Genomic DNA, 27,196 nt, shown 5'->3' with positions numbered 1-27,196 from the left:
TATAAATTCTCTTGAGGTGGAGGAAGGATAGAGTTTAAGAGCTTGGGATGTGGAGCCAGGCAGCCTGATTTGAATGCTGGATTCCCACTTGCCATTGTTTGGCTTTATGCAAATTATTAAACCATTCTGTGTTTCAGTTTCTTTATAAAATAAGGATAATGATAGAACCTACCTTATGAGGTAGGTTAAAATAAGGATAATGATGGAACCTACCTTATCTTGTTGTAGACATTTAGAATAGTATCTGGCAAATAGTAAGTGATCAATAAATGTTAATTGTAAACAGCCTAGCCCTATGATACATACTAGTTGGCATTACAATATTGTCATGACAGTTGATTGTTGGAAAGGGGAACAGTAGTGGCCAAAATTCTCTGTTTGAAGTTGTCATTGTTAAGGGATAGGCAGAGTTAAGTAAGGAATTTTCTGTAGTGTTAGTGCTTTAAACCTATACAAAAAGTTAGAGCTCTAACAGGAAGCCAGGGGCTGATGTGGAAAGAGACTGGCTTGGATTTGAATCCTAACAGGTAATTTTTTCCCTGAATAAAAATCTATTAATAACAAGTTACTATGCTGCTAAGTTTTCTTAACTTGTAAATCTTCTCATCTGTAAATGGGATAATGGCCTCTTGGGTGATTTCTGTAACAAATGAAGCCTGGTATGCAAAGTGGCCAGAACAATGGTTGACACAGCTTGCAAGAGTATTTGAATGATGCTATTCTTCCCCAGTAACAGAGAATTTTCCAGTAGGTATGCAGATAATTTATAGCTCTAGGTATGATCAGTGTAGAATAGTTGCTCCCTAGAGCATCAGCATGCAGGTTCTTAGGTAGCCTGCCAAATTTAGTATGGTTTTGGAAGGAGAAAATGGCTTCATCCATGTGGTTCCCTTCAGCAGTGGTGGTATTTTCTTTGGCACTTCAGTTTCGATTCTTCTGGACATTTTTTTCAGGGACCTCTTAAATTTTCTCAGCAAAGCTTGACCAGTTTTTAGTTGTAGATTCCAGGATGCTCCATGAATACTTCATGCCAATCACTAGGAACATTTGAAGTGTAAATTTCTTGGAATTTCAGGGACTGGCCCTAGATATCCATTTGTGAGTTAGGATTTATGCACACTATTTAGAATTCCTTTCTACCTGTTTATCACAAATATAAACGTAAACCACTTAGGAATCTGAAATGTACAGTTAAAATGGCTCTTTTCTGATTTTTAAGAATTGTTTGCATGTGTAAAGTGCTAGCTTCCTAGACAATTCTAGGTGGAGAATTTTGTAAATAGTTTCTCTTTCCCATCAATGGAATAAATTTGGCTTTTCTCATTAAAAAAAGTGTAAATTTAATGCACATGAAACTAATATAGCCTTAAATTTTTGACTAGTGGATAGAAAAGCAATTCGGACATGGTAAATTTAAGATGATAGGCAAAGCTAATAGATCTGGAAAGTAATCCCCCCAGTCTCTTTTGGCTGGCATTTAAAAATTAAAGTATTTGTATTTATACTTTTAAAAATAGTTTTCTTATTCAATTTCGAATTGTTAATCATCTAGGAATGTCTCAGGAAAAGATTATGTTAGGATAGTTGGAGAAGCTATGAGGAGAAAGAGATGATTCCGTTTCTGTATTGTATTCCTTTTTGGGAAATAAGAATCAGGTTATAAAAATATCTTATATCTTTAGGTGTGGAAAATGTAGTTTAATTTGTTTGCATTTTTGTCAATAAAATGATATTCTTAATACTCTGGAAAAGAGTTTGAAACTGAAAGAGATTGTGTATGTGACAGCATTTTATAAACTGTAGTAATTTAAGCCAGAGGAAGGATGCAGCAGAGATTATTTGTAAGCAGTACCCTTCTGACAATTGAATCTTAAATACTTGATTTGTCTTAATGTTTTTATTATTCATTTGAAGTCAGCAGAACTTAGCTATGTTAACTGAAGCAAACTGAAACAAAACAGTTTCTAGGGAACATACCCCTGGGGCCCAAGGTTGATTTTCTTTTGAGATCTTGGTTAACCCTGATCTGTTTTACAAGGTTAAATTTTTTTTTTTTTTTAAAGGTGGAAAGAATACCGTGATTTGTTGGAAAAGTTAGTTTAGGGGAATTTTAAATTACATCATTGTTACATGTAGCATCTTAAAATACCTCAGTTCAAGAGGTCTCCTCACATTTACTTTGTTAAAACACAAATTCTTTTTGTAATGGTTTCAGGCATCAGTTTTGACAAGATTATCTTTACTCTTTTCATATGAACTAGTGTTGGTAAAAGGCAATAAAGTAAAAACTGGTTAGGTGAGTGCTGACGTTAATGCCATTATTTCATGCAGGAAAGGACTTCTCAAAAAAGTTGAGGCTATGGTGATAAATTTCCTCTTAAATGTATATGGCTGGTATTTATATGCATTTGCTAATATAGTTGACTCTGGAACAACTTGGTTAGCAGGGCCGACCCCACTGTGCAGTTAAAAATCCACATATAACTTTTGATTCTCTTAAAACTTAACTATTAATAATGGCCTACTGTTGACTGGAAGCCTTATTGATAACATAAACAGTTGATTAGCACTTATTTTGTATGTTATATATATTATATACTATGTTTTTACAACAAAGTAAGCTACCAAAGAAAATGTTATTAAGAAAATCATAAGGAAGAGAAAACATATGTGGAAGTGGATCATCATAAAGGTCTTCATCCTCATTGTCTTCACATTTAATAAGCTGAGGAGGAGGAGGAAAAGGAAGGGTTGATCTTGCTGTCTCAGGGGTGGCAGAGGAGGAAGAAAATTCAAATATAACTGGACCCGCACATTTCGAACTCCTGGTGTTCAAGGGTCAGCCCTGTATCTTCTGTCTTTTGGTTTTAGGTTGCTGTTGACAAAGATATAAATTTTAGGATTACAAGTAAATTACACAAATTGTGTTACATTAGGTTAGCTTAGGCTAAACTTGTGATAAATTTAGAAAAAGTTTGATGAAATGTTAAAAAGCTATCTTATAGACAGTAGGACAGAAATAGTTGGGGTCAGAAGCATTACAGATGGCTGTAATTGGGCATCTTATTCAATTTCAGTTCCTGCTTTTTTTTCCTGCTAGAAATCTTAGAGAATGTATGAGTTGGAATTATTTAGTATACTGGTTAATTATAATTGTTTACTCAAGTAAAGGCCTTTTGATTTGACGTTTGGTCATTTCATAAATGTGCTGACCTAAACTTGTGATCCCTAGGAGGAAATGCAGCAATTTAGCATGCCATTCTTTATTCTTTTAGAAAGCTCTGAGATACTAAAGCATCTTTGTAGAAATTATTTCCTTTTTTTTGGTTTGTTTTTTGTTTTGAGGCAAAGTCTTGCTCTGTTGCCTGGGCTAGAGTGTAGTGGTATCATCAGAGCTCACTGTAACCTCAAACTCCTTGGGCTCAAGCAATCCTTCTGGCTTTATTTAGCTTTCTGAGTAGCTAGGACTACAGGTGCACACCTCTATGCCTAGCTAATTCTTTTTTTCTTCTTTTTTTGGTAGAGATAGGATTTTGCTATGTTGCTGAGGCTGGTCTAGAACTCCTGGCCTCAGCATTCCTCCTGTGGCATACTCCCAAAGTGCTAGGATCACAGGTGTGACCCCACTGCACCTGGCCTCCAGTTATTTATTTACTTAAAACAAATAGCCTAGAGAAGTTGGAATAACAGCAGGACTCTAAATACTAAATATATTTGCCACTATGTTGTTTGATGTTCAGCCTTTTGTAAAAGAAAAACTCAAATAATAACCAAAGTGGAAATAAGGCTATCATTCATTATACTTTTCTTGAACATTGTTTTTTAAAAATGTGAAGTATAAATTAAAAGTTTTGATTAGATTGTAAATTTCAGAAGTTTATCTTGATTATTATGTTTTGAAGTTAAAAAAGGGTAAAGCAGGCCGGGTACGGTGGCTCACACCTGTAATCCTAGCTCTTGGGAGGCCGAGGCGGGCGGATTGCTCAAGGTCAGGAGTTCAAAACCAGCCTGAGCAAGAGCGAGACCCCGTCTCTACTATAAATAGAAAGAAATTAATTGGCCAACTGATATATATATAAAAAATTAGCCGGGCATGGTGGCGCATGCCTGTAGCCCCAGCTACTCGGGAGGCTGAGGCAGAAGGATCGCTCGAGCCCAGGAGTTTGAGGTTGCTGTGAGCTAGGCTGACGCCACAGCACTCACTCTAGCCTGGACAACAAAGCGAGACTCTGTCTCAAAAAAAAAAAAAAAAAAAAAAAGGGTAAAGCATTTCCTAAGGGACCATTACCAATAAAATTTTATTTTCTGCCTAAGGGCAAGATCAAAATTCAGGTCCTAGATTTTCTCTCATCTGAAATCAGAGTCTTTTTCATTTGTAGTATAAATAAATTAACCTTTTGATGCTGTGATTTTATTCATACATGTTATATATGAGATATATATATATCTCATACAGGTTATATATGAGATACATATATGTATATCTTTGTGTGCAGTTATTTCTCTAGATTTTGTTTGGCCATCTATTTCAGTGTTTCCCTAGAGGAATGTTTGTTTTTTTTATGTGGATTTCTACATTAGCAGGGACAGAAATACTAGTTGCTTCAAGCTTTCTTTGGGAGTCATATCTTACTTGCTCTGTGGAGTGTCAGTTCTACATTCCCTTGGAGCAGGCAAAAGCAATTCATGGCACAAGTGCCAGAAATAGCTTACAAGTCACTTTGTAATGGCATGCAAACCGAATCTTTATTCTGTTCTTAATGCTTGTAAGGGCTACTGTCTACTGAGAGTTAACATCTGGCTTATGAAACTAGTGTCTGTGATCTCAGATGGCAAATTCCAGCTTCCTTCTCCACTCTATGGAAAGAAGATGTAGTCTTTGCAGACTACTCTTTATGGTCCGCCAGCCCCCTACCCTAGAAGTTTGTAGTTCAGTTATATCTTGATAAATACCCCTAATTCATGTGAGGGACTGAGAGAGATTAGTTCTTTCTGATTTCTTCTGTTAGAAGAAAAATAAGGGGAGTTTGGCTTTTATATATATTAGAGTGATGGGAATGGAACATAGGAATGGATTAGAGAGACATCTTACTCTTAGGAAAACCATCAGGACTTGGGCAATGACTAGATAACAGGGAATGAAGGGGAATGTTGAGTCAGAAATAATTAATTATATACGATGTCAAGCTGGCATAGGTGGGTGAGTGGAAGTGACACTGTGCTTGGTGGAGTGAGCTGATTTGGGCAGTGGCCGAAGAGAGTATGTAGAAGAAGGTCAGGCTGTCACAGTGTGAGTCTCATAGGACTGTGTATGGAGAGAGGTTTTAAATCAAACACCAGGGTTCAGAGTGACCTCTTGAGGTCAGAAACCCTGAAGTTGTCCCTTATTCAGCTTCAACAGAGTCTGGGATATTTCCTACTGTCAATTGGATGAAAATAGTGGCTACCTCCCTCTAACTCAGTGTTTCTCATCTAGGGGTGATTTTGCCCCACCAAGGGACACTTGGGAGTATCTCAAGACATTTTTGGGCTATCCCCCACAACTGTGGAGATGCTACTGGCATTCAGTGGATAGAGACCTAGGATGCTGGTAAACATGCTGTAATATATAAGATAACACTACCCCTTCCCAGATAATTATCTGGACCCAAATGTCAGTGGTGCTAAGATTGAGAAACACTGTTCTAACCAAAGACAAGAATGTTAACTCTGGCTTGATTTCTTTACTTGTAAAGAGATGATGACTCTACCTCAGGTTTGTTAGGATTAGATAGAGCAGGGTATGTACAAGTGCCTGGCATGAAAGAGAGCTCAGCAAATGCTGATTTCCCTTACCTTAGTTGATGAACAGATTTACAGAAATTACTTTTGGTCACTGATATTTTAGTTTCTAATTTCAGGGCTTCACATTTTTCTGAGAGATGAGTGGGATGCCTAGGAAACCTATAGTAGCTTTTATAATCTTAATGCTTTCCTCATAATTTGATAAAACTATGAGGGAAGCATTAAGATTTTGATTCTACTTTGGTTTAGACTTGTAGTATTTCATGATTTACTGTTTATTTACCAGTAGGCAAAACTGTTGAAAGCTCCATTAAAAGTTTTAGCTGCTAACCAATGAAATTAAACCCTTAGTTTTACTTTAGCCTGTAAATACATTTTAAGTATTATCTATCTATTGTTCTTAGAACTTTTATAATTTGAAAGCAATTTTACTGTTCTTTGAAATCAAGACTGAAGTGTTCTGAATTATTTTTAGAAAATGCCAGACCTGTGTCTGTAATGACCTTTTCCTTTTTATCCATTTACAAAATTCCATGTAAGCACCTCCCTATCAGTGTTTAATGTCTACTTGCATATACATAGTTGTGTGACATTCCCATTTTTAGGGAGACACTGGCAATTCTTTGCTTTCTAATCTCTTTCCCTTTTATGTAAAAAGTTTATTTTTTACCTTAATTTTCCCATCAATAGGATGAAATTAATATAAGTAAACGTGCTTGAGTTTAATAAACTATTTATTCAACTCTCCCTAATCTATCTTTTATTAATTGCAGGTGGAATTTAGAAATAATATTGTGCCTGTTTTTCCTTTTTTTCCTTTTTTTTTGGAATTTTTAGAGACAAGGTCTTGCTCAGTCACCCAGGCTGGAGTGGAGTGGTGCAATCATAGCTTGCTGTAATCTCAAACTCCTGGGCTTAAGTGATACCTTTGAGTAGCTAGGACTACAGGTGCGCACAACCACACCCAGCTAATTTTTTTATTTTTATTTTTGTGGAAATGGGGTCTTGCTGCGTTTTCCAGGCTGGTTCATTAAATAGTTGGTTTGAAACATTAGCTTTTGAGGGAGACCACTTAAAATGGAAAATAAGTAGTAGAGTACATTTTGTGGCAGCAAAGAAATTCTTATTCATCTTAAACCTATGGAATTCAATGTTGGTAGCTTTTGATGATACTAAATTGTATCTGACGGTAAATTGCTTTTAAAGGCTTATATGGCTCGCCATTGTACTTGTAGCCATTTAGGTCAGTAAACACAGGATATGCAGGATTCCAGGATAATGTCTTTGGTTTCATATGGGTTTGATTTGCCACAGCCTGTAAAATAAGCTCACCAATTAACTGGTTTATGAAATGAACGTCATTTGTTGTACACAGATACTAGAAGGTATGAAGGAACCTACCATTTGTTACTATAGTTGAATACTAGGCTAGTAGCATAGATTCCAGGGAAAGGGATATCTCTCACAAAGGACCACAGGCTTGTTTTATACTTCTTTTTTTTTTTTCTGCAATTTTTTTTACTCATTATGCATATGTAAATTATGCATATGTCTTATGACTGGTGAAGTTAATGTGATCACTTGGAGGGGTGTCTGCCAGATTTCCCCTTTGTAAAGTTACTTTTTTCCCCTTTGTAATTAATAATGTTAATTTTACCTTTGTAGTATAATAACAAGTAATAATTCCTTTCTCTAGTGGGGAGGTACTGCAAATAATCATATGTCTCATACTTTTCGTGGGCCAGTTTTTACATCTGTCAATGCTTCTTGCTGGGAGTGGTTACTGATGTAGTGTTAGCTTGCTGGTGATTTTCTAGTTCCTTCATTCCTACTGTATTTATTAATTAGAATTCTATTAAGGAAGTACTGTCCCTTTTCCTTAATTTATGAATTATCCAGTTATTTATTTACATTGATTCATGCATATTTATTTTACTTAGTGGGTTAAAATCTAATAATATTTTGTTGCTCAAATCATTCCAGTTTTGGTTATTGAGAGCACTTTGAAATTTGCTCCTGTGTCCTTTCTGCAGTGGTCCCTCATTTTGTGAGCACTGATTTACTTTCTTGCTACCACAAGATGCTGTAGGTGCATCTTGTAGTTTTCTTGCTTGCCATGGAATCAACCATTTTTTTTGAAGAAGCTGGTTCATTTTATTGGAGAATGGTATCTAGAAACCAAGATCTGAGTGCCAGCTGTGCTCCATGCTACTGTGGTGTCATTGCTTCTAGGTCCTCTCAGTAGGTAGAGCTAGCAGTATGATATTATAGTAACATGTGCACATATTTTTGTTTCCATAGTATCCATCTGTGTATATAAATTAAAAATTGAGTGCATACTGATGCTTCCAGTTCTAGTCTCCCACCACAAGATTCATTTTAGTCTTTTTTTTATTCAAGCCTTTCCCTTTCCTTGTTACTTCCTTCTCCAAAGGTGAGAAACCGAGTTGTCATCCACAATATAGGGACTGACTTGTTCAATCCTAGTACACGCACATGAAAGTAGTTTCAGAATTACTAACCCATTCCCCTATGAGAAATACACATTTATTATTTATAGTTCCTTTTAAAACATTTTTAATAGATTTAGGGTGTACAAGTTGAATTCTATTACATGTATATATTGTATAGTGGTGAAATCTGGACTTTTGGTGTACCCATCAACCAAATAGTGGAGAAACACATTTTTAAACTAGAGTACAATATTTGTCTTTAGCTTTATAGTACAAAGGCAAATTCTGTTTTCTAAAGTTTTTTGACTTGGTTCTTTTCTACCTACTTCTCTATAGTTATGTTATTCATTTGTAATAAAATTAGGTTCATTGGTACTGTTTGTGTGTTATTGTAGGTTCCTCCCACATCCTGTTTGATTTTAATTATTTCTTTAATCTTTCTGAAGTAATTGGTGACCATATCACTCCCCCATTTATCTGGAATGGAGATCTGTTCTTAAAAGTACTAGATTTGTGTTAAGTTAGGTATAGCTGTAATCACTTGGCCTGATAGCTGTTAAGTTGAAAGGAGCTGTGCTTTGGCAGTCATTTCCTTGGGCTTGCTCACCTGGTTCCTTAGTTACAGCGCTCATTTCTACGTCTTCCACACTTGGGAATTTTTGTTGAAATCAGCCCCTTGACTAAATCTTACTTGTTTTGGATGCACAGTTTTAGACCCAGCGTCACCTGTAGGCTGAATTATCTATTAGATAATTATCTATTAGATAATTACTAATTATCTTATTCCTGTGGTAACTCATGAATTCAATTATTTAGTAGGCCTTGTTTTTTACTTTTTTTTTTTAGATATAATTCACTTACCATAAAATTCACCATTTTAAAGTGTACAGCTTATCAGTTTTGTGTATATTCATGAAGTTGTGTATTGATCTAATTTCAGAACATTTTTGTTACTTCAAAAAGAAACCCCTTACCCATTAGCAATCACTTCCCATTCTCCCCTGTCCCCAGCCCCTGACAACCACTAATCCATTTGCCTGTTATGGGCATTTCATATAAATGGAATCATACAATATGTGACCTTTTGTGTCTTGCTTCTTTCACTTTACCATAATGTTTTCAAGGCTCATCCATAATTATATCATGTGTTAGTACTTCATTTCTTTTATGGCAGAATAATATTCCATTGTATAAATATACCATATTTTGTTTATCTACTTAGTTGATAGATACTTGAGTTGTTTCTACTTTTTGGCAATTATAAATAATATTAATACTACTGTGAACATTCATGTATAGGTTTTTTGTGTGAACATGTTTTCAGTTCTTTTGGCTATATACTTAGAAGTACTCAGTCATACAGTAATTCTATGTTAAATTTATTAATTGCTGTAGTGGTTGTGCCATTTTTCATTCCCACCAGTAATGTATGAAGATACCAGTTAATCTCTCCACATCCTCTCTAACACTTTTCTGTTTTTTAAAATTGCCATCCTAGGGGGTATGGAGTGGTTTCACATCGTAGTTTTGATTTGCATTTGCCAGATGACTAATGATGTCAAGCATGTTTTCATGAGCTTGCATGTGTATCTTTGGAGAAATGTCAAATCCTTTGACCATTTAGTAAATTGTTATCTGCTTTTTTATTGTGGAGTTGTAAAAGTCCGATGCAAATACACACACACACACACACACATTTTGTTTTTGATACATAGTCTCTGTTGTCCCAGGTAAAGTGTAGTGGTGTCATCATAGTTCACTGCAACCTCAAACTCCTGGGCTCAAGCCATCCTCTTGCCTCAGCCTCCCAAATAGCTGGAACTACAGGAATGTGCCACATGCCCAGCTAATTTTTTCTATTTTTGGTAGAGATAGAGTCTTGTTTTTGCTCAGGCTGGTCTAGAACTCCTGACCTCAAGGGATCCTCCCACTTTCGCCTCTCAGAGTGCTAGGATTACAGATGTGAGCCACCACACCTGGCCTGTTCTTAGATCTTAAATCTAGTCTCATCATACTAAAATTAGTCCTCTGAACTTGATTTACTTTGAAATTTTTAGATTATCTGATGAATTTAAATGTGGTGTAATAATTAAGAGGGCTTTTAGAGTTAAACATTGGTTCAGTTCCTTGTTATACCACTTACTAGTTTTGTTAGTTTCTTTTTATCTTGAGAAAATTACTTATTTAATCTATAATTTCCTCCTATGTAAAATAGAAAAAATAATAATGCCCCCTTTAAAGGGTTTTCTGAGGGTTATATGAAGTAATAGAAATAAAGCGCTCAGCATCAGCACTGGCACTCAACAGCGTAAATTGTAAACCTGCTCTCTACTCTTCTTCCTTTTCTAACTATTATTACTAGAACTCTTCTACCTATAACACTTTCTCCAGCTGCTACTGTGGTAATAACTATAAACTACTGGTATGCTAAATAGGAGTTTTAGACTTTTTAAACTCAAAGCTTCAAAATAATATAAATACCACATTTCTTACATATCATAGTTCATCTTTTTTTAAAATTTTTATTTATTTATTTTCACAAATTCTGTGGGTACAAATATTGTTAGGGTTACATATCTTGCCCCTGCCCTCCTCTTCACCCCGCTCTGCCAGAGCTTCAAGCATGTCCAGTCTTCAAGTGGTGCGCCCTGCACCCACCATGATAGTGCATACCCTTCCCCTTCTCCCCCCTTCCACCTGTTCACCTCCCATTAACAATTTTTTTTTTTAGACATTTTGGTTAAAGTGTGTTTCTTTGCCTCTCCCTAAAAAGGGATAGAGGTAATCCTTTCCCCCCTACAATGCTCCTCACATCCTTAAGATGTGGGTCTCCTCCCCCCAGATCCCTGTTGAACACTACAATTATTTGAACACCATAGTTTTAGGCTGTCAGTACCAATTTGATGGCGAGTAGATGTGTAGCCCATTTTCCAGGTCTTGTGTCGTCTCGATTTGTATTACAGGCTTAAGCTTAATCCACGATAGCATAAACGGTGCTAGCTCACTATCATTTCTTAGGATTGAGTAATATTCCATTGTGAGTATATACCACATTTTAGTTGTCCATTCATGAATTGATGGGCACTTGGGTAGTTTCCAGGACTGTGCAATAGTGAATTGTGCTGCTATAAACATTCGGGTGCAGATGTCTTTATAATAGAGTGATAGTTCATCTTTTTAAATGAAAGTGCCTTGTGGAAGTTTCATAGCTAGACATATTTGTTCTTTAGAGTTTAAGGCTAAAGCCATATAGTTTTATAAGCAAAAATTCATTCAAATTACTGAATTACTTCTGGCCATTTTGTGTCTTATAGTACCATTTTGGGGTGTCTTTGATTTATAGGTTAATAAAAGGATTAGAGGTTGAAGCAAGGAATTAAAAACATAGATATGAATTACTGATCAAGTGATATAAACTATATGTTATACAAGTAGTTGTTTAGGAATGAGTAACTTGCTGGACTAAGATTTTGATTGCCCTTCTCTTTTACCTTCCCCAGAGCATACTTTGAGTGTGAGAATATGAGGAATATGAATTTCAATAGAAAAAAGCCCAATTGCTCATGAACAAGTATGAGAACTATCCATATATTTTGCATTTGTTATAATGCAGAGCAAATAGAGCATTTAGCACTTAAGTGAAAGCAGTTGGATCACTGAATCTTCTTTGACTCTTAGTTACTTTGGATGACAGATGCCCCCCCCTCCCCAAGCCACCTCAAAGTATAGACCAGGAAAGAAAAGGTTTATTTTATTTTTTATTTTCTATTTTTTTTGAGACAGAATCTCACTTTGTTGCCCAGGCTAGAGTGAGTGCCGTGGCGTCAGCCTAGCTCACAGCAACCTCAAACTCCTGGGCTCAAGCAATCCTTCTGCCTCAGCCTCCTGAGTAGCTGAGACTACAGGCATGCGCCACCATGCCCGGCTAATTTTTTATATATATATATCAGTTGGCCAATTAATTTCTATTTATAGTAGAGACGGGGGTCTCACTCTTGCTCAGGCAGGTTTAGAACTCCTGACCTCGAGCAATCCACCCGCCTCAGCCTCCTAGAGTGCTAGAATTACAGGCGTGAGCCACCACGCCCGGCCCAAAGAAAAGGTTTAAATAAACTTATTGAGATTAATTCATTCTTAATTATAAGGATGAACAGTTTTTGTTTAGGGACATAGTGTTAGTTGAAACAGTTAAAGTTTAGTTGGTTAGCTTAGGTTGTCATTTATCCTTTTGTTTAACAGTTGCTGAGAACCAACTATGTGCCAGGCGTGGTCAGTGCTAGTTTGTGGGGCCTGAAGTTCTTGTAGCTGTTGAGTTTACAGTGTAGTCGAGGGAAGAAGGCATGTTTGCAGGAGCTGTGATAGCTAAGTAGGGGACTGGGGCTAGAGGAATTGGTTCAGGGTTGCTGAGAGACATCACAGTAAAGCTTATAGAAGCAATGAGGCCTGAAAGCTTGATAAAGTACAGGATGTGCAGGCTGGACTTCTGTCCTACATATCAGGCATGGGGACTAGGTGGTAGATCTCCCCCATGTAGATCACTTAGAGTAGTGTGGTTTTGGACTTTATATTTAGCCATTTATTTTTAGCCTGAGGCATTCAGAGTCAGTCTAAATCCAGTTGTCACTAAAAATGTTATGTATCTTAATAATGATGGATTAGCTATCCTTTTATGTGAAGGGCAGCATTATTAGGACATGTAGAGCAAAATTTGCGACAAATAGTCAACTATTAATATTTAAGTATTGCTAGTAGGATTCTTATGGTCTTCTATTAGGTAACATTCCTTTAGAGATACTCATGTAGTATGATTGTTTAAAATGAGGTAGGAACTATGATTTCTTTCTTTGGGTAATAGACTTACAATATGATTGATTGTTTAGTAGAATTAAAGCTTAAATTTATATATATATATATATATATATATATTTTCTTTTTTCTTTTCAAAACCATTATGTATTACTGCAGTATGAGTTCCTTTTGCCTTGGGAGGGAAACAGCTGGTATCAGTGCAGGCAGAATTCAGTTGCCTAATGAATGAAATGGAGGATTGTCTGAATCTCTAACATCTTAGATTTCCCTGTAACTTGACTCTTCCTTCAGTTCTCTTTATCTCTTTATTGTCCAAAAACCACAAAAGTGGTGTTTTCTTGCCTGCCTTTCTTATTCATTTTGGGGTTGGGTTTTTCTTAATTGGCTTTTGTTAGTTTGTACTGACTGAATTAATTTCCCTGATTGTGTCCTTGAAGCACCTAAGGTCATTGGTTAGCAGAAACAAAGTCCAGGCAGTTCCTGACATATGATGATAGTTTGACTTAATGATGGTACAAAAGCAATGCCCGTTTAGTAGAAACCATACTTAGAATACCCATATAAATATTTTGCTTTTTTTTTCACTTTCAGTGCAGTATTCAATGAGTTACAAGGAGCTATTAAATACTTTATTATAAAATAGACTTTGTGCTAGATGATGTTCCCCAACTGTAGGCTAATGTAAGTAAGTATTCTGAGTACATTGAAATAGTCTAGGTTAAGCTGTGAAGTTTAGTAAGTTAGGTATATTAAATGTCTATTTGACTTACAGTATTTTCAACTTATAGTGGATCTATTGGGACATTACCCCATCATAAGTCAAGGAGCATCTGTATTCAGTAGTATATTTTACAAAAATAAACTTTATTGAGTAAAGAGCATTTTTTAAACAGATTAATAAGGTGAACGCCTATGGATTTGTTTGCTTGTTTTATGTAAGCAAGGCTTTAGTTTTAGTTGGATTACAGATGATTTACAATTGTATTTAACAGACAACAGTTGGGAATAAATGCCAGAGTCTATTTCTGAATCTTGCTTAAAGGGTACTGTGTGCTAAAACCTAAGCTGTAACACTTCTGGTTTTATTTTAAATTTTAATTTAATTTTAGTTTTCTGGGACAAGGTCTCATGTTCTTTTGCCTGGGCTAGAGTACAGTGGTGTCATCATAGTTCACTGCAACCTCAAACCCCTGGGCTCAAGTGATCCTCCTGCCTCAGCCCCCTAATTATCTGGAACTATAGGCATGCACCACCACACCTGGCTAATTTTTTATTTTTTGTAGAGACAGGGTATTACTGTGTTGTGTAGGGCTGGCCTCAAGCCATCCTCCTGCCTTGGCCTCCCAAAGTGCTAGGATTACAGGTGTGAACTACCGCACCTGGCCTTACTGAGACATTTAAGAAAACTGCTAAAATTTGGGATCAAATAGATGAAGTTTTTTTTTCTCTTGCAAAAATACTTGTTTGAAAAGCGTTTTACTGTGGTAAGAACATTTAGCTAAATGTTCCCCCCAGCCTCTGGTATATTTGTCTTTTTGTGCTAGCTTATTTCACTTAGCATGATGTCCTCAAGGTGTCATCTATGTTGTGATATTTTGCAAAATCTTCTTTTTTTTAAAAGGCTGAATAGTATCTCATATGTATTTTTTTAATCCATTCACCCGTTGATAGACATTTAGGTTGTTTCCACATCTGTCACTATCACTTTATGAATAGTGTTGCAGTGAACATCAGAGTGTTAATATCTCCTTGAGATTCTGACTTCAATTCTTTTGAATAAATAACCAAAAGTGGGATTGCTGGAATATATAGTATATCTGTTTTTAATTTTTTGAAGAACCTCCATTACTTTTTTCCATAGTGGCTGCACCATTTTGCAGTTCTGTCCAAGATTTATTGTTAAGTGAAAAAGAAAGTCTTTGTAGGTTATCATACCTTAATCCAAAGAAGAGTAAATAAGAAAATACACATATATGCCCATTTGTGTAAAAGGAAACACAGGAAGGATAAACTAGAAACTGAGTTTGGTTACATAAAGAGGTTGGTGGAGAGAGATTGAAAGGATGGAAAGGACATGATGCTTCTCTGATTTTACCTGTTTTGAATAGTTTTGACTATTAGAAATAAGGTAATGTTTCATATACTCAAAATCAACAAGAATGAGAGAGAGGAGGGGAAAAAAATCCCAAATGGAATAATAGGCTCTTGACAAAAAGAACAATAAACAAACATTAAGCTAAAGACAAAAAGAACTGTACACAAATACTGTGCTCTGGTTAGTAGAATTTTTCCACAGAGATATGGTTAGAAGTCTGAAACTACTTTATATTCTAGGATAGATCAAATAAGTGAATGTAATGGTGATAGTGAAAATCAGGTTTTTTTTTTTTTTTTACTGTTAGAGAAGGGAGTTACAAATAAAAAAAAGGAAAAGGCTAGAATTTAGTTAGATTGGAATTGGCAGGTTTGGCATGAACTCATGGTTTTTAACTTATATACAGATAGGTTTAAAAATAAATGTAGACATGTGTGTATGTGTATATATTAATATATTCCTTAACTCTGTTTTGAAGGCCTAGAAGCTATAACAGTTCTGAATGCTATTTGTCAATAAAAGGAACCAAGTCTCCTTGGAGAAATGGTAAATTCCAGTGCTTGGGCAGGGAAAATATGATAAAAAGACAGTCTTAGAACATCTTGTTGTGCCAGAAAATAAGGAAGTGCTAAAAAATTAATGAGCAAATGTCAAAAGGATATGATAGTAATGGATTATAACCCATAGAATGAAACAGGAAATCTGTGATATAAAAAGTGCGTGTGTCTGTCTATGTGTGTGTCCACACAAATAAATGGGGAATTAAAGAATCCTTATAGCAGGATTCCACTTAATAAATGAAGACAGAAAGATGGGATCAGAAAAGTCACTCTTTGGTAACCACTATTGGCAATAATTATTCCAGGCAAGAGTTATGTAGTGAGCAAAAGTATAATAAAATAGAGGATATTTTACATAATCTCAAAGCATCTCCCCACAAGATATTTATTACTTACAAACCGAAAAATAGTAACTTGATAGTAGGAAAATCTCACAGGTACTACTTTAGTCAAATGACCAAAATTAACATTGCTGTTAGTGGGACAAAACAATGTTGAATTATTAGTCTGCTGCCATGTCAGAATACCGAAGACTGGGTGGCTTAAATGGAAACTTATTTTCTCACAATTGTGGATGCAGGAAGTCTAAAATCAAAATGCTCACAGGGTTAATTTTTGGTGAGACATCTCTCAGTCTCAGCCCAGAGACTATCGCTTTCTTGCTGTGTCATCACATGGCATTTCCTCACATAACCTTTTTTCTGTGTGCTCATACTTCTGGTGTCTCTTCCTTTTCTTATGAAGACACCAGTCCTGTTGGATTAGGGACCCACTTATATGACTTTAACCTTAATTACTTCCTTAAATGCCCTATCTCCAAATAAATATAGTCCCATTGGAAGTTAGGGTTTCAGCATATTTTTGGGGGCTTGGGGTGGGGAGCAATTCAGTCCATAACAGACGTCATAATGCCTCTTGATATGATGTGTTGGGAAGGACACAACATTACTTTGTGGTGTTCTTCCTGTCCTCAAAATGCCTCACTTGAATCTAATGAGGAAAATCAGAAAAACCCTAATTGTACTTTGTGAAATAGGGGTATTCTACAAAATAACCTGCTTGTCCTCTTCAAAAGTGTGAAGGTCATGAGAGACAAAAAGACTGAAGAACTGTTTTAGATTTAAGGAAGCAAGAGACAAAACAAGTACAATTAAATGTGATCCTGAATTAATTTTTTAAAAGAGTTTATTTGTTTAAATCAGGATCCAAAAAAAGCCTCCACACTGTAATTGGCTGACATCTCTTAAATATCTCTGAATCTAAAAGTGTTCCTCTTTTCTTTTCCTTAAAGTTTATTTGTTGACAAAATCAGGTTGATAATGCTGTAGAATTCCCTACAGCCTGGATTTTGCCGAATGTGGTTTTAAAAAATTGTTTAATGTGCTCCTCTAGCTCCTGTATTTCCTATAAATTTGTGGATAGGTTTAGAGCACTGGCTGAAGATGATCACTTGGGGAGGTTTAGAAAGAAGACCCACCTATCCTGGAGACCCACCATTCCTATGGATTCTGATTTAATTGCTCTGGATTTCTGACTATAGAAATTTTAAAAATCTCCCCTGGTGATTTTTAATGTGCAGCCAGCATTGAGAGCCATAGTTTTAGATCTAGTTACCACTGGTCTGGGGGCTTGATCTGATTCAGTGTTAAATTTATTTTGAAAAGAATACCTCACAACACTTGTATTCTTCGTGAGCACCCCACCCCCAGCTGATTTTGAAACCCACCCAACTTTGAGAATCACCACCTTCATCTTGCCATTTAGATAGATGATAAGACTGAATTTTGTGTTGTTGATATTGATAGATTACAATCAATAGAAAAACTAGCAATTTGCAAATTATAGGAGGTAAAATGGATGTTTCAGAATATTTTGTTCTGTGTGGTCCTAGACAGGTTACTTCAATTTGGACTCTTTGTATTTAAGTGGAGTTAAACCTACTTCTTGAGTAATGCAGTATTTCATAAGAACACATTTTCAGTGCTTTTACTTTCCCTTGCCAATATTTCTTCATTAGTGGGGCTGAACAGTGATTCCAAGCTGATGAGACCTGCCTACTCTGAGACACTTGCCAATCTCTTCTGCTCCTTGCCAGCAGTCTTATCTTTGAAGAGCTTCATCAGGGACAGGTTGACTTTTCCTGCTTGCTTAGTTGCCACGTTGCCAATAAAATACAGTTGTCTTGTGATTGGAAATCTTAATCTGAACACTTTCAGAGGTGAAATATGTGGACTTGCCTGGGCCTTGTAGAATATATACTTAATTCATAGATGATCAGATAAATTCTTTTTCTGATTAATTCTGTCGTCTTTTTGTACTTTCCAGTGATGAAAAATAACTTAAAAGGCACAAGTATGCCTCAGGACAACAGTGCTCTTCTGTTGCTGTGTAATTGTCCATTAAAATAGAAAATCCTAGGGTTTTTTTTTCCCTAATCATAGTTTTGATGCTAGATGTTATTAAGAACTTTGCAGAGGATATTAAAATGACAAAAACCAGGTCACCCCTTTGTGAAGATCTAGTGTGGGGATGAGGCGGATGTGTAAATGTTATGCCATTAGTGTTACCTTAGGGCAAGGGAAGCAGTATTTGAGTATCTACCATACACTAGAGACTGTGATATGCATTTTTATAAACGCTATTTCTTTTAGTTCTTGTTGAAATTAAAATAGGTGTTATTGTAATTTTCCACTGAGGAAAAAGATAAAGAGAAGTTGCATAACTTGTTCCCAGTCACAGAGCTGGCAAAACATAGAATTGGGATTATAAATTGGAATCTAGTCAAGTCTGACCTTGACTAGAGCAGTGGTTCTCAGTGTGGTCTGTGGACCAGCAGCATCAATATCACCCAAGAACTTGTTAGAAATGTGTATTCTGGAACCTATCATAGACCTGCTGATTCAGAAATCTGAGGATGGGGCCTAAGAACCTGTCTTTTAAAAAAAACCTTCCATGTGATTTTAATCCTTACTAGCAAGTTTTGAGAGCCATTGTACTGGAGAGTTTCAATTTTTCTTCCTTCTTAAAGTTATAGAACCCTTTGTTTAAATGCTAGCTTTTTGTTGAAGCCTAAACATATAATACATAAATGAAAAGCTGTTGTATTTGAAGTTGGGGTGAGGCGTGGGGCCTTGTCCTGTCTTCTCAGCTCTGAAGATGATGTTTGGTTTCATACCTGCTGCATTATACTATTATCCCACCCAGGTGAGCATGGTTTAGTGTGGATATAAGTGGACTTACATACCATTACAGAAAAATACTGGCTCCCTTGTTCTCAACCAAAAGATCAGTACAGAAACTTGGAGTCATTTGGATATCTCTTGGACCAAAATTGACTACTTCTCATGATAGTATATCATGGGCCATTTTACAAATATGGCTTGGAGATAGGTGCCAAAAAAGTGCAAATTCTACCTGGATTGTGTTTTATGCATGTAAGCTCTGTTTCAGGAATTACAACCACATCTACATAGAATTATTTAGTGCCACTAACTTTTGGCTTTAATCAACAAGTAACTGCTTCTTAAATTGAGTAGGTCTGTTTGACTTCTGTAAGTCTCTGTGAACCTGCAGTTCTTGGTTTGGAACTGCTGTCTCGGTATTTTCTGTTGGAAATGCTGTCACTTGTTTTTTGTTTTATTTTTTCTTTTGCTCATACATGCTTTTTTCACATTTGTGTAATGGAATTGTATGGTTTGACCTATAGAGTTCCTAAGGTAACCCTGCCTTGCTATGCCATTCTGTTAATTAAACAACTGTGCAGAAGTGCCTGGTTCTTTCTAAGTTAAATACTTAGCATACTGGATTTTCTTGGGCATTATGTATCTTTCTAATTCCTTACAAATGAATCTTGGAAAAATTTTTATTGCCAAGAGTTAACCTGAAAAACTTTTAATGACCTCTACTTAATACTCCTGAACTTTGCAGAGATGAAGTCGTTTCAGTTTTTCTCCATGGCTTGACATGGACTACTTTTGCTAAGTTGCTTCTTAAAATCAGATTTCTATCTGAATGAAATTACTATTGTTTTTTTTTTTTAAAAAGCTAAATTTTCCCTAGGAATATTTTTATAAATCTATGGCAGCAGCTGGGCTCATTTTAGAAGGCATTTACCTTTTTAAAGTGAAATATTCTAATGTTTGAGTTTGGTCTAACTTAGCCTTTTATCAACTTTTGCTACACATTAGACTTGTCTTGGGGAGTTTTTAAAAATAGATGTTTTGGCTCCACCCAGACCTAATGATTTTATTTTATTTTTTTTTTACTTCAGCATATTACAGGGGTATAAATGTTTAGGTTACATATATTGCCTTTGCCCCACCTGAGTCAGAGCTTCAAGTGTGTCCATCCTCCAGACAGTGTGCCCCACACCCATTAGGTGTGTATATGCCCATCCCCTGCCTGCATCTGCCCAACACCTGATGAATGTTACTACTATATGTGCACTTAAGTGTTAATGACTTAATACCAATTTGCTGGTGAGTACACGTGGTTGGTGCTTATTTTTCCATTCTTGTGATACTTCACTTAGTAGAATAGACTCCAGCTCTATCCAGGATAATACAAGAGGTGCTAGATCACCATTGTTTTTTGTGGCTGAGTAGAACTCCATGGTATATACATATACCACATTTTATTAATCTGCTCATATACTGATTGACACCTCGGTTGTTTCCACATCTTTGCAATTGTGAATTTTGCTGCTATAAACATTCTAGTGCAGATTTTTTTTTTTACAGAATGGCATCTACACAGACCTAATGATTTATGCTCTCTGGGGATGATGGTGCCTTTACACTTGGATTAAAACAAACAAAGAAAACAAGACCCCTGTCTTAGAAGTCTGCTTTTGTTGCTTTAACAGAACGCTATAGACTAGGCGTCCTCATACTATGGCCCGAGGGCCACATGGGGCCCGCTGAGGACATTTATCCGGCCTGCCAGGTGTTTTTGCTGCTGCTGCCTGTCCTGCTTAGCAGCTGACTCATCCCAGACCCACAGTGCACATGTGTGGAATGTGCACCGCACTCTCCAACGGCCCTCCAGTGGTCTGAGGGACAGTGAACTGGCCCCATGTTTTAAAATTTGAGGACTCCTGCATTGACTGTGTGGCTTAAGCAGAACGTTTATTTCTCAAAGTTCTGGAGGCTGGAGAGTCCAAAATCAAGGTTCTGCTGATTTGATTCTTGGTGAGGGTTCTATTCCTGGTTATGTCCTCACTTGGGTTTGGGGCAGGAAAGCAAGCTCTCTGTTGTTTTCCTTTAAAGGGCATTAATCTCATGGGACTGTCACCCTTATAACCTAATTACCTCCCAGAAATCTTGTCTCCAAACACCATTCATTACGATGGAGGTTAGGGATTCAACATGAATTTTGGAGGACAAATCTAGTCCACAGCAACTCTCATGTAATTATGATCTTTGTCAGGACTGGAAGCTGATGTATTGTAGTGCTTATACTCAAAATATGAATGAATCATCTGGAAATCTTGGTAAACTGCACATTTGGGTTCAGTAGGTCTGGGGTCTGATGCCTATAGGACCCATATTTAACTGAATTATTTATTCATCTTAAAGATCAGGAAGTTGCTGCAGTTTTTAAGTATGTGTGTTTTGGTATGACTCAGCTGTTATTCACTTGTGTGAACAAGAAAGGTAGAGACTGTGGACTATTTGGTTGTGTGTACATGATCTGTTAGTAAATGCAAATGTTTACTGGTTGCGTGAGTTAAGTAATCCAAAGTGTAAACCTAATAAATGCTATTATTTGAAACAAGTCTAAAGCAACTATGAGGAAATTACGATACATTTAAACTGAAGATGTTTTTGTGGGCAAGTAGGAGATAAGCAAATAATACCTATTGTGTTAAAGCTGGGAGCATAGACAGTGAACTTATATAACAACATATGAAAGACATAAAATCTTAAGATGGTTTACTTTCAACTAAACTTGATCTTATATTTTGTAATTCTCAAAATTGAGACATTACTAAAACATTCAAAGACTGTTTTTAAGATGAAAAAATTTTTCTCATTTAACCAGAAAAGAGTAAATGTTTGCATAATAGCATAATAATATGTAATAGTTGCGGACTCTTTTCCATAGCATTTGCACCTTTTAACAGTCCCACCAGCAGTGTTGTGACGGTTACAGTTTCTCTGTATTCTCTCCAACACTTGTTAATGGTGTCTTTTTGATTTTAGCCATCCTAGTAGGTATGAAGTGGTATCTCATTGTAGTTTTGATTTGCATTTCCCCAATAACTACTGATGTTGAACATCTATGTGCTTATTGCTTGTTTGTATATTTTCTTTGGAGCAATGTGTATTCTGATCTTTTGCTCATTTTCAAATTGGTTTATTTATCCTTTTATTATTGAATTAAATACAGGTCCTTTATTAGATGTATGAATTACAAATATTTTCTCCTAGACTGTGGATGATTGTCTTTTCATTTTCTTCATGGTATCCTTTGCAGCACTTAAGTTTTTAATTTTGATGATGTCCAATCTATTTTCTTATTTTGTTTCTAGTGCTTTTGGTGTCATATCTTGGAAACCATAGTCAAAAAGAGTTAAGCCTGTGTTTTCTCCTATGGGTTTTAGAGTTTTGGCTCTCAAATCCAGGTTTTTAATCCATTCAGAGTTGATTTTTGTATATGGTATAAAGGAGGGGTGTAATTTTATTCTTTTTTATGTTCAGTTGTCCCAACACTATTTACTTAGAAGACTCTTCCAATATTGTTTACCATGGTGAAAAGCATTACTGTTTAACATGTAAGATAAGCCAGAAATCTAGTGTCACTTCCAATACTTGTATCTAGTTGATTATCATGTCCTGTCATTTTTATCTCTATTTCTATTATTCCCACACCCTACCACCCTGGTACAAGCTTCATTTATCTCATTTAACCTTAAGTAATAGTATCCAAACTAGTATATTCTCATCACTCTTACCCTCTACTCATTTTATTTTCCAACTTGTGGCATTCACCTTTTTTCCTCCTTTAACCACTATTTAAGGTCTTCGATTTGCTCTTAGAATGAAGACAAAAATTTTATAATATGACCCACAGGGCCCTGCAGGATCCCCATCTATTTCTTTAGCCTATTTTTGCCTTGTATGTCCTCTTGATTTCTTCAATCTAGACCCTTCTCAGATGAACATTTTCATATGCTTTTACCACAGCTACCAGTATGTCTGCATCCTACCTATGTTACTCTGCCTTCCTACCTGTAACTGTGAATGAGTTGTCCCTTCCCTTATCTAAGGCTAGCCTTTCTAATAATACATCAGATTTCATCTCCTCTCATGTAACCAAGGGCATTGCTTTATGAATTATCCCATCTCTCTTCTGCATTATCAGTTTTTCGTTTGTCAGATCATTCTAATGAACATAAATTCTGCTATTCCATCCTTCTTGAAAAAAGACAACTCTTTTTGAAAAAATTTTTCTATTTGGGAAAAGTGCTTCTTATAAAAGGACAGCTGGAAAATAGAGACCTCTGCAGTTATTATTTGTTTTTTCTTAAAGTGAAAGAATAGGTGGGCTCCAAGGAATTGGAGCAGATGGACAAATCAGGAGCATCTCAGATATTTTCAGGAGGCAGAGCAACAAAATGTAAAGCTAAATTTCTGATCAAGGAGTTCTTATAACAACCTAAGGATTGCAGCCTTCTCACTTTTAGTGCAAGAGTGTGGCCTGTTATTGCAAATTGTTTATTCTACTAAAATAAACAACCTGGAGCACAGTTTTTTTTTTTTTTTTTTTTTTGAGACAGAGTCTCTCTTTGTTGCCCAGGCTAAGTGAGTGCCATGGCGTCAGCCTAGCTCACAGCAACCTCAAACTCCTGGGCTCGAGTGATCCTTCTGCCTCAGCCTCCCGGGTAGCTGGGACTACAGGCATGCGCCACCATGCCCGGCTAATTTTTTTATATATATATCAGTTGGCCAATTAATTTCTTTCTATTTATAGTAGAGACGGGGTCTCGCTCTTGCTCAGGCTGGTTTCGAACTCCTGACCTTGAGCAATCCGCCCGCCTCGGCCTCCCAAGAGCTAGGATTACAGGCGTGAGCCACAGCGCCCGGCCTGGAGCACAGTTTTGAATAATGTTTGTCTACCTGCAAAGTTCGGGGGTGGCATGAGGCAAATACCTACAAAAACAAACATAAAAACCTGACAAGCAAACCTCTCAAGTGAGGATGAAGGATTTTCAAAAAGTACCTGGACTGGAAAGGCTAGGAGATCATAAAACATTAGATACAACTGTATATCCAAGCCCCAGTTTGTGTTAATATTTGGGATAACCAGATTGTTTGACCTCTGTGGCTAACCCCCATTTCTATATTTATATAAATAAAGCTACACTGCTGTATATTAATAACTACCAGTATACAGCTTTGTCCTTTAAGATCTGTCTGCCATACTAGGCTGAAATCACTAAACCAGGTTTTCCCACTAAGGCATCTATGCAAAGATGAGAAGCTTATACACCCTCACACTTACACATACCAAGTCTTTGAGCACTTCAGAATAAAATTCCAATTCTGCATTTATTTTATTGCTACTATACCTTTTTGTATGTGTTCTTTCACAATTTTCCTATCATGTGAAACACAGTAAACGTCTCAACACATTTGCACCTGGTTCTGGTTACCCAGTAGTATTACTTGTGTGCAATAAAATGAGACCAAAACCACTGAACAAATGCACATGGTGGGGGGTTATACCATCTGAGTAGAAAACAGATATAAAAACACAGATGTGCACATTTCACCAGAAACCTCAAGGATCTACCCCTTAAGTCTGCAGTAGAAGGCTACTTGCCAGATCAGATCTCTTCACCCATCACCCTAATTCTTGGACCCCAAAGCAGGGCCAATGCTTTTACTTTTGTACCTAGGTCCTCAAAATGAGTATGGAAAGTTCATAATCTCTACTCAAGAACTGTGAGAATCTGGTTGAAAACAGGTGATGCAACAAACCTACACCAACTGACAGTTAAATTAATGTTACAAGAAAATTATCTTTAAGAGTCATTTTTTGACTTTTTTAAACTGAGGAAACAGTATATTTCTTGGGGAAAGGTAAGGGCTTCAGAAGACAGGCCCTGGTTAAAAATTATTCTGACTGCACATGAAATTGATTAGGCCTGCCTAGGAGAGAAACAGGCACTACCACATCACCACAGAGGACAGGTACTGTCAGAGGCTTGGCAGACCAGTTCACATGCAAAGTTGCTATATATCCAAGTGATGAAAATATTCCAGCTCATCATAAAACAAATTTTGTCTTCAGAGACTGTCAAGTCATCATCCGACATAGCAAAAGCAACATCTCAGTCAAAGATAACTGCTTCTTCTTTTGTTGTCAAAAGTGTTGCTATTCTCTTTCCTCAGTGAGCTCCCAGAATTGGTTCCTTCTTTGAGCCTGGTATCTGCTTGATGATTCCACCTTTTGTCTCTATGGCTCCTTTGTACCTCCATTAGGGTAAGCAGGCTTGTAAAAACAGTTCCCTCCAAATGGACAGCTTCCGTGTTCTTTATCAGAATACCTACACACCTTTTTGAGCTCTTTTTCCTTGTGTTTCTGAATAAGCTTCTGCTTTCTACTCTACTCAGTACTCACTTGGAATGGCAAAGTTAAATGTGGCCCGTCATTCTGGGAAAGACTTTATGATCTTGCACTCCAGTTGCTTGGTACTCCTCCACTTGTGAACATACTTGAGACAGTAGGTGTGGTCACAGTCGGAGAGCATCTCAAAGCAGCCCTTTATACAGAGTTATCATCAAGTCCTTTCAGTGTTTTAACCTCTTTTAAACAAAATGATTTCATTTCCCACTCTTGAGATTTTCAGCTCTTTTGGGCCTATGGAATACTGATGGGTTCTATGTAAACTATGTTCAAATGTAAACTATATCTGTGTACCAACTGGCAAAAGATTACTTAAAAAACATTGTATGAGTAAGGCTCTCATACTGTATATTGAATACTAGAGTTAGTGATTTCCATTATATTAATGATAGAAAAGTATATTTTGATAGAAAAATTACTGTAAACTAACTTTACTCACCTTGATTAGTAATTTAGTTCTGAATTTACCTACTTAAGCTAATTATACTATTGAGTATGTACACATAAATAGTTTTTGGAAGAAAAAGAGCTACAATTTGAGCTCCTATTACTGGAGGGTCACATGCTATATTAATGGGTTTAATCCTCAAACAACTCTGTTTAGGCTCTTACTATCCTCATTTTATATATGAAAAAACTGAGATTTAGGAATCTTAGAAATAAGATTTTATTGATCTTGTTTTCACTGCAGTCAGCATAAGCATACTTGATCATTCTTAATTTTGTTTTGTAATCTTACAAGATAAAATAACCATGTCAGCTGATTTAGTTCTCATTGTTTAAAGATTTAAGTCATTTTGTGGGGGCAATCTCCAATATTTAATTTAGAAATGATACAATGAGGCCTTTTCCCTGCCTTAGGTTGTTTTGTAGATTTAAATGAAGGGCATTTTAGTGGCTCTAAAACAGGCATATGACTTTCATGAAATTTTCAGTATTTTCTCTAAGGCTTTACATTTCTTAATTATGTAAAAATATTGTGCTATAAAATAATTTCAAGTCTTTTATTGCAGGAAAGAAAGGCAATCTGTCTCCAATTTCCTGAAAATTTTTGGTCACTAATATCTCCTCATTAAAAATGGAAAAATACTACTGCTCTTTGCTTTAAAGTATTTAAACATTCAGTAGTGCCTTTTTAATAAACAAGATTAGAAAACATATTGGTTCTAGAAAGTGAGAGAATATTTTTGTTCCTAAGTAACTTACCATTTTTTGCAGTAAATGGAAAGATTATGCATACAAACTTCTGTAATGACGCTGTAATAGTAATAGAATTTTAAATCCTTTTTTGATCTCATTTGTTGTCTTAAAGAAGTGTTGCTTCAAAAATTTTAGGGAAACATTTTATCCTAAAATGTTGATTATCTAAGGTTGTGAAAACATTTTACCCGAGAGCTAAAACTTGGTATCTTGGCAGTAAGATGATCATTTTAGCTTCAGTATTATTTTAATCAAGTGGATATGTGGCATCTAAGGTGTTTACTTCTCTAAAGTTTTAATAGTGGGGAACTTTTGTCTCCCTTTCTATTTACTCAAAGCTTTTTGTCTATAAAAAAATCTCCGTTTAATGCCCAACACAAGTCTGGATTGGGGATTTATTTCTAGAATTGTAATAGATACTTTTCTGTAAGTATTTACTTATTAAGCTGCAGCAAGTAGGTACCATGGTTACTGCCATTTCTGTGACTTAACTTGGCTTATTCATAGCCCCTTCACTAACCTGTGCATCCTGTGCTTGTCTGGTCTCTTTTACTTCTTGTTTTTCTCCAAGTTTGGGAATAGCTCTTTAAGTCTGAATTGCTATCACCGTGCTTTGGAAGAGTAGCCAGTTGCTGACCAAGGAGAGTGGTTAAAATGGAGAA

General features: G+C 36.2%; 1 protein-coding gene across 3 annotated transcripts in view; it reads left to right on the top strand.

The window, feature by feature from the left end:
- Positions 1–27,196, top strand: part of ATP2C1 (ATPase secretory pathway Ca2+ transporting 1) — a 144,813-nt gene that overhangs the window by 36,324 nt on the left and 81,293 nt on the right. The gene's annotated exons all lie outside the window — the stretch shown is intronic.

The sequence above is a fragment of the Microcebus murinus genome, chromosome 1 (genome assembly GCF_040939455.1).
Source record: "Microcebus murinus isolate Inina chromosome 1, M.murinus_Inina_mat1.0, whole genome shotgun sequence".
Taxonomy (NCBI): Eukaryota; Metazoa; Chordata; class Mammalia; order Primates; family Cheirogaleidae; genus Microcebus; species Microcebus murinus.
This window is presented reverse-complemented; position numbering and strand designations above follow the sequence as displayed.